We start from the raw sequence: 13,115 nt of genomic DNA on the forward strand, positions 1-13,115 counted from the left end.
CTACCACAATCGTGTTCGCGATTGCAGCCGCTGATGCAGGGAGCTCTGGCCGACACTGAGCTCTCTGCACTGGATTTCCAGACGGAGAAGCGTAGGACAGGAGCTGTTGTGCATGCTCAGCTCCCACATCCTCACATTCTGCTGTGCCGTGGATGCCCGTATCTTCATCTTAGCCCCAGGCATGTGAGCATATGTTTGTATGAATGTAAAGTATGTGTGCGGTACATTATACAGTATACTATATGTATGTGTGCAATTTATGTGTGTGTGTGTATCTGAGTGCATGCAATGTGTGTGTTAAGTATACTACAGTATACAGACATTTTTACACACCCACCTATTATATATACATATATATATATCCAGGGGTGCTCCTGCACTCACATCCTCAAATTGAGACATAGGCACGGGTGCTTCCAATAGACCAAACGGTCCACTATTTAGAAGAAAAGTCCACAACGTGGGGATGCACTCTCGCTGTGTAGAAATCAGTCAATCAGGTCAATCATATATCACCGTGATTTTGAATGTCGACGTTTCGGCCTGTAAACAGGCCTTTCTCAAGACCGGTGCAACAGCATATCAAATATTCAATGGTGGTAATAAAAACATAAATATCTGTAAGGACAATAAACACAATCAGAATTACAAGCCTCACCGGTCCCTGGGGAACCACACACCACAGTATGGGAGCAAAAATCTTTTATTTAAAAAAATATATATAATGGGTGTATATACTATATTAGGTTGTCACCCAAGTGAGTCACCGCCACATAATCGGTAATAAATAACCCCTACCTGTCATATATCGTCCAACCTCATACAGTGTCACCTTCGTGTGACACTATATAGGGACATCTCCAACAGTCAACGCAGGACTTACGGTCCGCTGGGATAACAAGGAAAACATGAATCAAATTAAGGATCACAACCCTGACGTCGCCCACTAACGTGAGCTGAGCCTGATATACACACAAGCAGAAATGGAGATTTACCTCATAGGCATTCATCCTCATGCTTATATGCAGCCGAGTCTATAAACATTCAAAATGCTGCAAAGAGGTCAAAAATTACTCTATAATCAAAATTGATCATTACAATACAGGTTGAGTATCCCATATCCAAATATTCCGAAATACGGAATATTCCGAAATACGGACTTTTTTGAGTGAGTGTGAGATAGTGAAACCTTTGTTTTTTGATGGCTCAATGTACACAAACTTTGTTTAATACACAAAGTTATTAAAAATATTGTATTAAATGACCTTCAGGCTGTGTGTATAAGGTGTATATGAAACATAAATGAATTGTTTGAATGTAGATACACTTTGTTCAATGCACAAAGTTACAAAAAATATTGGCTAAAATTACCTTCCGGCTGTGTGTATAAGGTGTATATGTAACATTAATGTATTCTGTGCTTAGACTTAGGTCCCATCACCATGATATCTCATAATGGGATGCAATTATTCCAAAATACGGAAAAATCCGATATCCAAAATACCTCTGGTCCCAAGCATTTTGGATAAGGGATACTCAACCTGTACCCCAAAATACAATCATCCACTTACTCTGCACTGGAGACGTCATGTATTCGGCTGCAAGACTCCCCTAGCTGCAGCGTGTGTTTAAATAACGCGCCGGCCGGAAGTGACATAATCACAAGAAATAATTAACACAAAACGAGACCACAGGGCTACCTGCACTCATTGCCCATGGTCTCACATTTCCTATGTGGGCTCAAATCTAGTGCCAACCTGTGTCCCGCAGTCCCCCAGCGTGCTCTACCGCTGCCGGCAACAATACCAACGGGTCCGGGACAAAGCCTCCCGTCACCACGTCACCGTGCGCTCCAACTACCCGGAAGTGAGATACGGCTGCGTTCCACAACGGCAAGGACGCAACCGGAAGTGGCGTCGCCATGCGTTCCACCTGGGGGGAAATGTTACACAGATTGCGTTCCAAGGAGGAAAAACATAGGTAACCCCAGCAGGGAGAGAAAACAACATTCCTGCGTATCATATTTAACGATATAAGGGTTAATAATCAGATGGGTGAAAATATACCTCTTGAACTAAATCTACCAAATATAACATCTATCTATATAATAGAATCCTCGAATCCAATATCGTATTTACCTTTAGTCAATCACCATAGGTTCCAAATCTATACAAAATACCACAAAAATGTCCAACATTCACCACCTAACGTCAGCTGTACAGCTGACCATGTACTGGCGAATACTTATAAAGTTCTCATGAACACTGATAATTAAATAACAGCATATATGGAGAGCATGTGGTAAACCAAGGACCGGTAAGTTCACAGAAAGGGCGAACAATATATTCATTATATCCCGCACTATACAAAAAAGACTCTACAACATATACATAAAACCCACAAAACAAATGAAAAAAGGAAAAATATAAAAATAAACATAAACATGTATCAAATTCTGTGCTGAACTTATGTGCACTCAAGGTGTTATACACTGCTAAACATGAGACCCCAGGTACAGATCATGGCGTCCCAGTATAACCATGACGTACATGGTCAAAACAACATAGGTGATAAACACCGGCGGTTGGGGCATCACCGACAGACCACCCTCCACTGCATCAAAACCCAGTGCTGCAGCCTATAAAAATATGCTGAGGGGATTACCCTCATTTAGGCCTCTCGGGGTCACAGTGTCCAATGCATGGATCCAGTAGCTTTCTCGACGTTTGAGGGCCAATGTTCTGTCGCCCCCAGTAGACCTCGGTGGAATCCAATCTATGAGCCTACATTTCAGGCTCGCCACCTGATGCCGTGCCTGCAGAAAGTGTCGAGCCACCGGTTTGTCGGTTTGCCCGGTCTGTAGTGCTGTGTGGATGGAAGACCTGTGGTTTGCCATACGGTCTCTAAAGTTCCGTGTGGTTAGCCCAACATAGCATAATCCACACGGACATTTGAGTAGGTAGATCACGTGGTCTAATCTACAATGTAGGTGATACCTGATTTTAATTACCCTTCCCGTATGGGGATGATTGAACACAGACCCCGTCAACATGGATCTGCATGTTGTGCAACTCCCACAGGAGAAACATCCCGGTTTGGCCTGCATCACTATATTCGAGGTCACCTTCCCTGCAGTTTCTGGGGAACATCGTGGGCCGCATCAATAACTGCTTAAGATTGGCCCCCTTGCGATACGCCATCATTGGTGCCCTTATATCCTTAAATGGTAAGTCATCATCAGATGACACAATCGGCCAATGACGATGTACGATCTTGTTAATCATGGAGGAATTCCCATCATATTGAATCGGAAAGATCATCCTATCGGTAGTCTTCTTCTTTTGGATAGTACCGGAAAATATGCCCGTAGCTCTATCGAGACATTTACGTAATGTATCTTCCGAATACCCTCTCTCTAAAAAGCGTGAGGTAATCTCAGCACACTGTGCGTGTCTGAGCCCTACTTCTGAATTGATCCTCATGGCCCTCAGGTACTGGGAAATTGGTAAACTATCCTTTAATGCAGGTGGATGAAAGCTGGTGGCCTGTAGCATGGAATTCCGGTCTGTTGCTTTGCGGAACAGGGTGGTTATTAATTTGGAGTCTGAAACCATTAACGTAACATCCAGGAAGTTGATCTCAGATACAGAACATGTTGCTGTAAAACGAATGGGACTAGATAATACGTTAAGTTCCTCAACCATATTCTCAAACTCCCCTTGTGTTCCCTGCCATATTATGAAAATATCATCGATAATCTGCGAAAGAACAAGATCTTATGCCCATATCGAGGTTGTATATGGGTTTTCTCATACCATGGCATATACAAGTTGGCATACGAAGGGGCCAAATTTGACCCCATCGCCGTACCTGACAATTGCATAAAGTAATCATCCTTATATACAAAATGATTATTAGACAGTACCAGCTCGATGAGCTCAAGTAGGAAATCCGTCGGCAATTCCACACATGGATTTAGTTCTAATGCCTGTCTTATTACTTGAAGACCCTCCCCATGTGGTATCACCGTGTACAGTGAGCACACATCCATGGTTGCTAGGAGCATATCACTGGACACATGCATCCCAGTCAAACTCTGCAAAAAATGCCCAGTATCCCGTAAGTAACTGGGTATCTGCTGGACCAATGGTTGTAACAAACTATCAACGAATTTTGCCAGTGGTTGGAGTAAAGAGCCTTCGGCCGATATTATTGGTCGTCCAGGCGGTCGTACCAATGTTTTATGTATCTTCGGCAACAGATAAATCACTGGACACCTCGGATGGTCAACTATGAGAAATGCCCTAAGTTCATCGGTGATCCAACGTTGATCATGGCCAAAATTGATGATATTATCAATCTTCTTCTTAATCTTAGGCATGGGATTATAGTTTAATCGTTCATAAGTGGATGTATCAGATAGTTGTCTGTTAACTTCGCCATCGTAGTCACTCCAATCCATAACCACAACCGCACCGCCATTATCCGCCGGTCTAAAGACTAAATGTCGGACATCACGCAACTGACGTAATGCCTTGCGTTCAGGGGCTGATAAATTGTCAAATACACGTTTGGTTGGCATGGCTTTGGTTTCTTGTTGTACACGATGAAGAAAAGTGCGTATACTTGAATTAGATGAGGGTGGGTCAAAGACAGACCTGGTTTTAAATGGAGTCCTAACTATGTTGGAAGGTTGATCCGAAAAAAATTCTCGTAGACGGAGAGTTCTCCCGAATTTATATTGATCAATAGCATGGCGAAAGGCATCTGGTCGACATGTCAGAACAAATGACAGACCCCTAGAGAGGAGTTTAAATTGTGCCTCATCTAGGGTAGTACTGGAGAGGTTGAACACTAGATCTAATTGCGCCTGCGGCGTCCCCTTCTTCGGTTTGTACCCCCCTCTCCTCGCATTCGGTCTGTTCTGCTTCTTAGTAAACGGCTGTGAATCATCTGCCGACCTGCTCCTTGCTCTAAAAAATTATGGTTTTCAGATACACCTTCGTAATAATCTGTATCTGATGTAGACGCTGAGGAGCCATAGTCCTTGGGCTGTGGGTTGGCTCTCTGTCTTCTCCAAATCACGGTGATATATGATTGACCTGATTGACTGATTTCTACACAGCGAGAGTGCATCCCCACGTTGTGGACTTTTCTTCTACATATATATATATATATATATACACTGCTCGAAAAAAATAAAGGGAACACTTAAACAACACAATGTAACTCCAAGTCAATCACACTTCTGTGAAATCAAACTGTCCACTTTGGAAGCAACACTGATTGACAATCAATTTCACATGCTGTTGTGCAAATGGAATAGACAACAGGTGGAAATTATAGGCAATTAGCAAGACACCCCCAATAAAGGAGGTGTTCTGCAGGTGGTGACCACAGACCACTTCTCAGCTCCTATGCTTTCTGGCTGATGTTTTGGTCAATTTTGAAAGCTGGCGGTGCTTTTACTCTAGTGGTAGCATGAGACGGAGTCTACAGCCCACACAAGTGGCTCAGGTAGTACAGCTCATCCAGGATGGCACATCAATGCGAGCTGTGGCAAGAAGGTTTGCTGTGTCTGTCAGCGTAGTGTCCAGAGCATGGAGGCGCTACCAGGAGACAGGCCAGTACATCAGGAGACGTGGAGGAGGCCGTAGGAGGGCAACAACCCAGCAGCAGGACCGCTACCTCCGCCTTTGTGCAAGGAGGAACAGGAGGAGCACTGCCAGAGCCCTGCAAAATGACCTCCAGCAAGCCACAAATGTGCATGTGTCTACTCAAATGATCAGAAACAGACTCCATGAGGGTGGTATGAGGGCCTGACGTCTACAGGTGGGGGTTGTGCTTACAGCCCAACACCGTGCAGGACGTTTGGCATTTGCCAGGGAACACCAAGATTGGCAAATTCGCCACTGGCGCCCTGTGCTCTTCACAGATGAAAGCAGGTTCTCACTGAGCACATGTGACAGATGTGACAGAGTCTGGAGACGCCAAGGAGAACGTTCTGCTGCCTGCAACATCCTCCAGCATGACCGGTTTGGCAGTGGGTCAGTAATGGTGTGGGGTTTCTTTGGGGAGCCGCACAGCCCTCCATGTGCCGCCAGAGGTAGCCTGGCTGCCATTAGGTACCGAGATGAGATCCTCAGACCCCTTGTGAGACCATATGCTGGTGCGGTTGGCCCTGGGTTCCTCCTAATGCAAGACAATGCAAGACTTCATGTGACTGGAGTGTATCAGCAGTTCCTACAAGATGAAGGCATTGATGCTATGGACTGGCCCGCCTGTTCCCCAGACCTGAATCCAATTGAGCACATCTGGGACAGAATGTCTTGCTCCATCCACCAACGCCACGTTGCACCACAGACTGTCCAGTAGTTGGCGGATGTTTTAGTCCAGGTCTGGGAGGAGATCCCTCAGAGACCATCTGCCACCTCATCAGGAGCATGCCCAGGCATTGTAGAGAGGTAATACAGGCACGTGGAGGCCACGCACACTACTGAGCCTCATTTTGACTTGTTTTAAGGACATTACATCAAAGTTGGATCAGCCTGTAGTGTGTTTTTCCACTTTAATTTTGAGTGTGACTCCAAATCAAGACCTCCATGGGTTAATAAATTTGATTTCCATTGATAATTTTTGTGTGATTTTGTTGTCAGCACATTCAACTATATAAAGAACAAAGTATTTAATAAGAATATTTCATTCATTCAGATCTAGGATGTGTTGTTTAAGTGTTCCCTTTATTTTTTGAGCAGTATATATATATATATATATATATACCGTATATACTCGAGTATAAGCCGACTTTTTCAGCACTTTTTTTGTGCTGAAAAAGCCACCTCGGCTTATACTCGAGTCAGTGGCAGTGCAGTGTGACAGGCAGAGCAGTGTGAAGGAGAGACACGGAGCGCACAGCCCGCGCCTCTCCTGTGTCCCTCCTGCATCTCCGGCGGCAGCGGAGGGTCTATTAAAGGAAGTACCCGTTCGTGACCTCTGATCACGAACCGGCACTTCCTTTAATAGACCCGCCGCGGCCGCCGGAGATGCAGGAGGGACACAGGAGAGGCGCGCGCTGTGCGCTCCATGTCCCTCCTTCAGAAGACAGTGCAGGATCGACGGAGGGGTAAGTAACAGGCACTGGGGGAGCATATTTGGCACTTGGGGAGGGGTCATATGTGGCAGCATGAGGGGCATATGTGGCAACATGAGGGGCATATGTGGCAGCATGAGGGGCATATCTGGCAGCATGAGGGCATATCTGGCACTGTGGGGCATATCTGGCAGCATGAGGGGCATATCTGGCAGCATGAGGGCATATCTGGCAGCATGAGGGCATATCTGGCACTGTGGGGCATATGTGGCAGCATGGGGGCATATCTGGCAGCATGAGGGCATATCTGGCACTGTGGGGCATATGTGGCAGCATGAGGGGCATATCTGGCAGCATGAGGGGCATATCTGGCAGCATGAGGGCATATCTGGCACTGTGGGGCATATTTGGCAGCATGAGGGCATATCTGGCACTGTGGGGCATATTTGGCAGCATGAGGGCATATCTGGCACATCAGGCACTGTGGGGCATATCTGGCAGTATGAGGGCATATCTGGCACTGTGGGGGCATATCTGGCAGTATGAGGGCATATCTGGCACTGAGGGTTGTGTACGGCTAGAGCTGCATTTCCCACCCTAGGCTTATACTCGAGTCAATAAGTTTTCCCAGGTTTTTGTGGTAGAATAAGGCACCTCGGCTTATATTCGGGTCGACTTATACTCGAGTATATACGGTATATATAAACATACTGTGTGTTTTTTATGCAATCATCCAGTACTTATTGTTAACAGTAAAAATCCAGGTACTGTATGGATGCTCCAGTGCCCCCCAGGGAGCCAATGCGCCAATATAATGCAGCAAGTTGGTGGTACTTAGAGATTTTTATAGTGAAGTTAAGAGAGTAACATTTCCTATCCTATATTTCATAGGTGATGATGGGCTCACCCCGAAATGTAGGATAATAAAAGCAATATTTCATGCCGCCAACTTGCTGCATTATATTGTAAATACCAAATTGCTTTCTAACAAATATTTAAAATGCCCGCTCTAATATATATTGTAGACGCCTGCACATCTTATTACCATGTGCCATGAATGTGCGCTATACATCGCAAAACACTGCATCCCATAAGAGAAAACAATACACCCACACATTATCTGAGTTCCTAAGCTCATTGATGTATATATTTGTTATTAAAAGGATATGGATTCAATATATTACAATGTACAGTATACATATAGTTACATGGTTACAATTCATACAGTAAGCAGTTAATACATACAGTTACAGTTCAGCAAATACATCACCATATCTTTCTCGTATAAATGTCTTCCCTCCATATCACTCTCTCTCTCTGTAAATAAATACAGGAACTGGTCTAGAAGCACCTCCATCATCGTCTGGGACAAAACAGCAACTAGCAACTGTGTGTCTCTGTAATGTGTTATCTAGTTTTAAGGGAGGGAACTTTCTCATTCATGATGAGTCACTGGTCTGTTCGTATGCTAAACAGGTTCAGCCTTGAAGACATCCAAAGGGCTGGCCTGAGTTTCCTGTCCATTGTCCTAATAAGAGTGATTTTATCTTTCATACATTTAATCATAACTACTTGTTGCAATGTCCTATGACTTAATAACAAGCATCAAATGAATCTACACATTAATCTGGTTGCTTTAATACTAAATATGACAGGTCTATCGTGCTTCATTCCAATAATACACATACATGACATTACTCCATTATATAATTTGAAATCATTATGATGTCTGGCGCTTGATATTATTATAATTATGTACTGTATGAAATAAGTGTCGAATCCATCTCTGTGGCATGTCCGTGTAAATGCGTGTGTTACTATATATTGCTGTGCTCGCTACGCGTATTTGCAAGCATAGCAACTTATATGTGTAGAGTCTGTATGTTCTTTCTATGTAATATTTTTGACTTCGACAGTCCACCCTTTGGCAGTAAACAATAACTGCCATCAATTATTAACATAAGAAAAAAATATTTCAGACAATAAACGGTGACCTAGACACAAGTATGTATTCATTTCGCAAATCAGACACTTGACTATATTTTGGGAAGACAGGGAGAAGGACGAGACATCCTCTATATGTACTCGGCGGTCACGGGACCACTGGTTGGGTGTGGGACAACATTCAACCTATAGAGTATGCTGGGACAGTGCTTTGGCCTATAATGTCTGATTTGCGACAAACATTTCACACATTCATGTACCTACGTCTTTGTACACTGATGTTTGGATTCGATTGAGGTTCTGCTGGGTAGATGAAGAAGACAAACAAATCGTGAAAGTGACATAAAATTTTCATGATCTACATATTCCTATCATTTTCTGAACATTGTTTCCATTTCTGGAATGTATGCAAGGTCTGTTTAATAATTGAACAAGGGTTATAAGTAGTGTCCTTCCTAAATAACATAAACCTTCGGAGTTCGGGGAGAGCCACTCATAAACCTTTCTTCCACATATATTAATGAGCTCTTTATCTGCAATGTGTGAATAGCCGTTGTCTGATTGTTCCTGATTACCTCCAAACTCCATAACTACTAGACCTTTGATTTTTTTCTCTGGCTTTAACAAACTGATCGGCTATTCCTGGGATCCTATAAGGAAATCACTCCTTCCTCCAGAACCAGTTCCAGTCCCACACTCGACTCTTGATAAAAAACCTTACAAAAATAGAATGTCCTGAAAAAAAAATGTTTGTCAGAGGGAAAGAGAGAAAAGAGAAATAGAACAAAACAACTCTTGTTCATAACAAATCAATAACAATGACTGGTCTTTCTGCAATCCTTTAGTACGCTCAGGTAGTGTTCAACAGTGCCGCCTCTCAGTCTTCACGGAACAGAGTCTCTGGTGATTCTTTTGCGATCCCACTCCATTTGCGAGTTCCTTCCGGACTACCAACTTTCCTGCAATGGGAATCGTGGACCCAAGTCTCTCGGCTACTTTCACTGGGATAGTGCTGTCAACAAAACTTGGTATGGTTCTTCCCACCTGTCTGTTAGGCAACCTGAGCGTAAGAACAATCACACAGTCTCTTGGTTCACAATCAAGACAGTTAGTATTTGGCATACCAGCAATCAACAGTTTCAAGTTATTTTGTCAAGTTCTCAAATGCTGGCTCATCTCAATAAGGTACTGTACTGTCACCTCATTGGTGTATTTCAGATCATTGTGCGGATCAATCATGACATGAGGTTGTCTTCCAAAAACAAAAACAAAGAACACAAATACCAAAACAAAAACAAATTTTGAAGAGGGTGATTCGTTAAGTGAAGATCTGGGAGTGGTTCCGATGCTACATAATACTAGGGGCAGTATTTATGATCACAATAGTACAATTTCAAGCTTTGCTCCTACTTCTCTGGGTACCATTATCTACACACAAATTTCTGCGCAATTTTTTATTTTTTTTATTTCGGTAAACACAGCAGCATCCGTGGCGGCAGGAAATGCCTCTACCCAGTTTGAGAAAACATCAGTGCACACCAATACATAACTATAATTCCTAAAGGGTGTTAACTGTACGAAGTCGATTTGTATTTCCTGAAAAGATGCGTCTGCAGGAGGGATATGGGATGGCTCTGTTGGTATTGCCTTACCAATATTCTTCCTCAAGCAAGTAAGACAGGTCATTGCTTTCTCACCTGCATGAGAAGAAAACCCTGGTGCACTCCAGTAGGCTCTTACCAGCTTGCACATACCTTCCTTACCCTAGGTGAGTCAGACCATATGCCGCCTCAGCTAGGCTTGGGAGATATGCTCTGGGGGCCACTGGCTTACCGTGTCCACCTCTCCAGAGTCCTGGGGACTCCTAACCATACCCCTTCGACTTCCAGACATCCTTTTCCTGTAGGGAACACAAATTTGTATCTTAATTTAACTGTTGTGTGTTTGCAATGTAGAGTATCATGAGCATAACTCAAAAAAAAGAAAAAGAAAAAAGAAACATCTCTAGAGGAGAGAAAGAAGAAAATGAAAAAGAAAATGTCAGGTTTGCCATTCAACAACAGGCATATCAGTGCCTATACAACATTTCCCTTCACCAGTATTCTCATCCTTCCTCCACCCTTTGTGCATGACAAGGCACACTGCAATAATACTGGTGTTATCGTGCTGTTGAGATATACTGGGATTGGGCAGAATTCTGAAGGACCTAGGCATGTGGAGTTTGAACTATAATTGGGTCCATGTATTGTACCACCCTGTGTGAACGCAAATGATGAAGAGGAAACTGTAGAGAAACAGAATAGAGGTTGGTGACAGATGAGTTTGTAGAGGTGGAGAAGATTTTATAAAAATTTGACAACTGGATTGGGCACTACGGGGAAGTGATTCTCTACTTGGTCTACTCCCCTTAAAAAAAAATCTGTGTTTATCGTATCGCTATTGGGACTATCCCAGCCATCAATCCAGTGTCCTGTCCATCCTAAGTTCATAGGGAACCCGGTATCTGTGAGATAATTTCCTCTACCTGTGATGGACATGCATCTAGAACAGTGAAATGTAACATTAGTCTTCGTGGGTGTCTAACATACTTTGTACTTCCTGAGAGGGAGTAAAGTATATGTATATCATATCTAATAAAGCTCCTGTTAAGTTAATCGGGCCATTTCTGCTAGGAAAAAAGAAGCAAAAGTTTAGAGGCCCCATCTTAACCCCAGCAAGTTTTGTCAAAGGGTAAAGTTGCATTTATTTTGTTCTTCCCATTAGCCGAATCTGTGTTTTCTATATGGCTTATGATTCCTTACTATATGTCCCTTGGTCCCATCTATGTGTTTAATAATGTGGCTTGTGTTTTCTGTCTGGGGGGTCTATATTGGCTATGTGTTCTACTACTCCTACAATCTCTGGCAAAATGCCCTTCCTTCCTACAAGTGTAACATATTATTGACCATTAGGGATCTGGGGTTTGGACTGATGGGTCTTTCCTGTATGTGCTAGTATACTTACCGTCCTCAACCTCTCCACCTGTTGTTCTCTGCGCCTAGCACTATTCTTGTGATGTTCAATAGCACACTCTCCTTGATTAGCTACTGTGACCCCTTTCCAATTTTGCAAAGAAGTCTGCACCCTGCCCTCAATGCCTTATTGAGCCCGTCCATTAGCACAGAGACAGCCACCTCCCATTTGCCGAATTAGTGTTTACCAGTGATCTTATCCAGATGGAGAGTTTTCTATTACTGCAAAAGACAAAAAAAAAAAAAAAAAAAGTTTAACAAGCTTCTAGGTCATGCGAAGTATTCATTCAATCCTTCTCATCCCGTATTAAGGGTCTTAACGTGGTCCAACAAACATTTCCGAGCTCATCTTGACTAGGGGCATTACTAGGAATGAATATTTCTTATATGGTAACTGAAAGAAATACCCGGGGGTTACCTTGTCTCTGTCCGCTTACCTACTGGCAAATACTAATGTGCGGACAGGTTTTTCTCCATTTCTGACGTTACTTTCTTGTTTTTTTTTGTTTTATTTTTGGGTTTTACTATATATGTACACGAATGATACCATACTTACCAGTTCCACTGGTCTCAGCCACTTCCCTCACAGGCTACTGCTCTTCTTTTACCAGTTGGATACTCCTCTGGGTGCATGAGAAATGGCTGAAAACAATCAGGTCACCTCCTAAATAAAACTTCAACATTCATTAGTACATATAGAGGTTACATTCATATTTTTCATATTTTTATTATTTTCTATAGTTTGTATGCTGGCCGTAACTGCTTCCACATCTACATAAGGCGGTGTACTTGCATTCTCTTTTTTCTTCCTACTTGTTTATTGTTGCTACAAGTTCAAACAGTTCTTATATTTCCATTCTTGTCTTATATGACTTTGGTTAGACATACCACCTGCAATACCTTAGGATCAAACTCACCAACCCCTCTTGCTGCCACAGGTTTAAACAATTTGTATGTCTGACCCTTTGTTTTCTGGATTTTATCAGACATTTTAATACCTACATTCTGCAGTACCTCTGGTTCAAAGCTGCCCACCCTAGGGAATGATACCCTATCGTTGTCAGTCATAC

The sequence above is a fragment of the Pseudophryne corroboree genome, chromosome 3 (genome assembly GCF_028390025.1).
Source record: "Pseudophryne corroboree isolate aPseCor3 chromosome 3, aPseCor3.hap2, whole genome shotgun sequence".
Taxonomy (NCBI): domain Eukaryota; kingdom Metazoa; phylum Chordata; class Amphibia; order Anura; family Myobatrachidae; genus Pseudophryne; species Pseudophryne corroboree.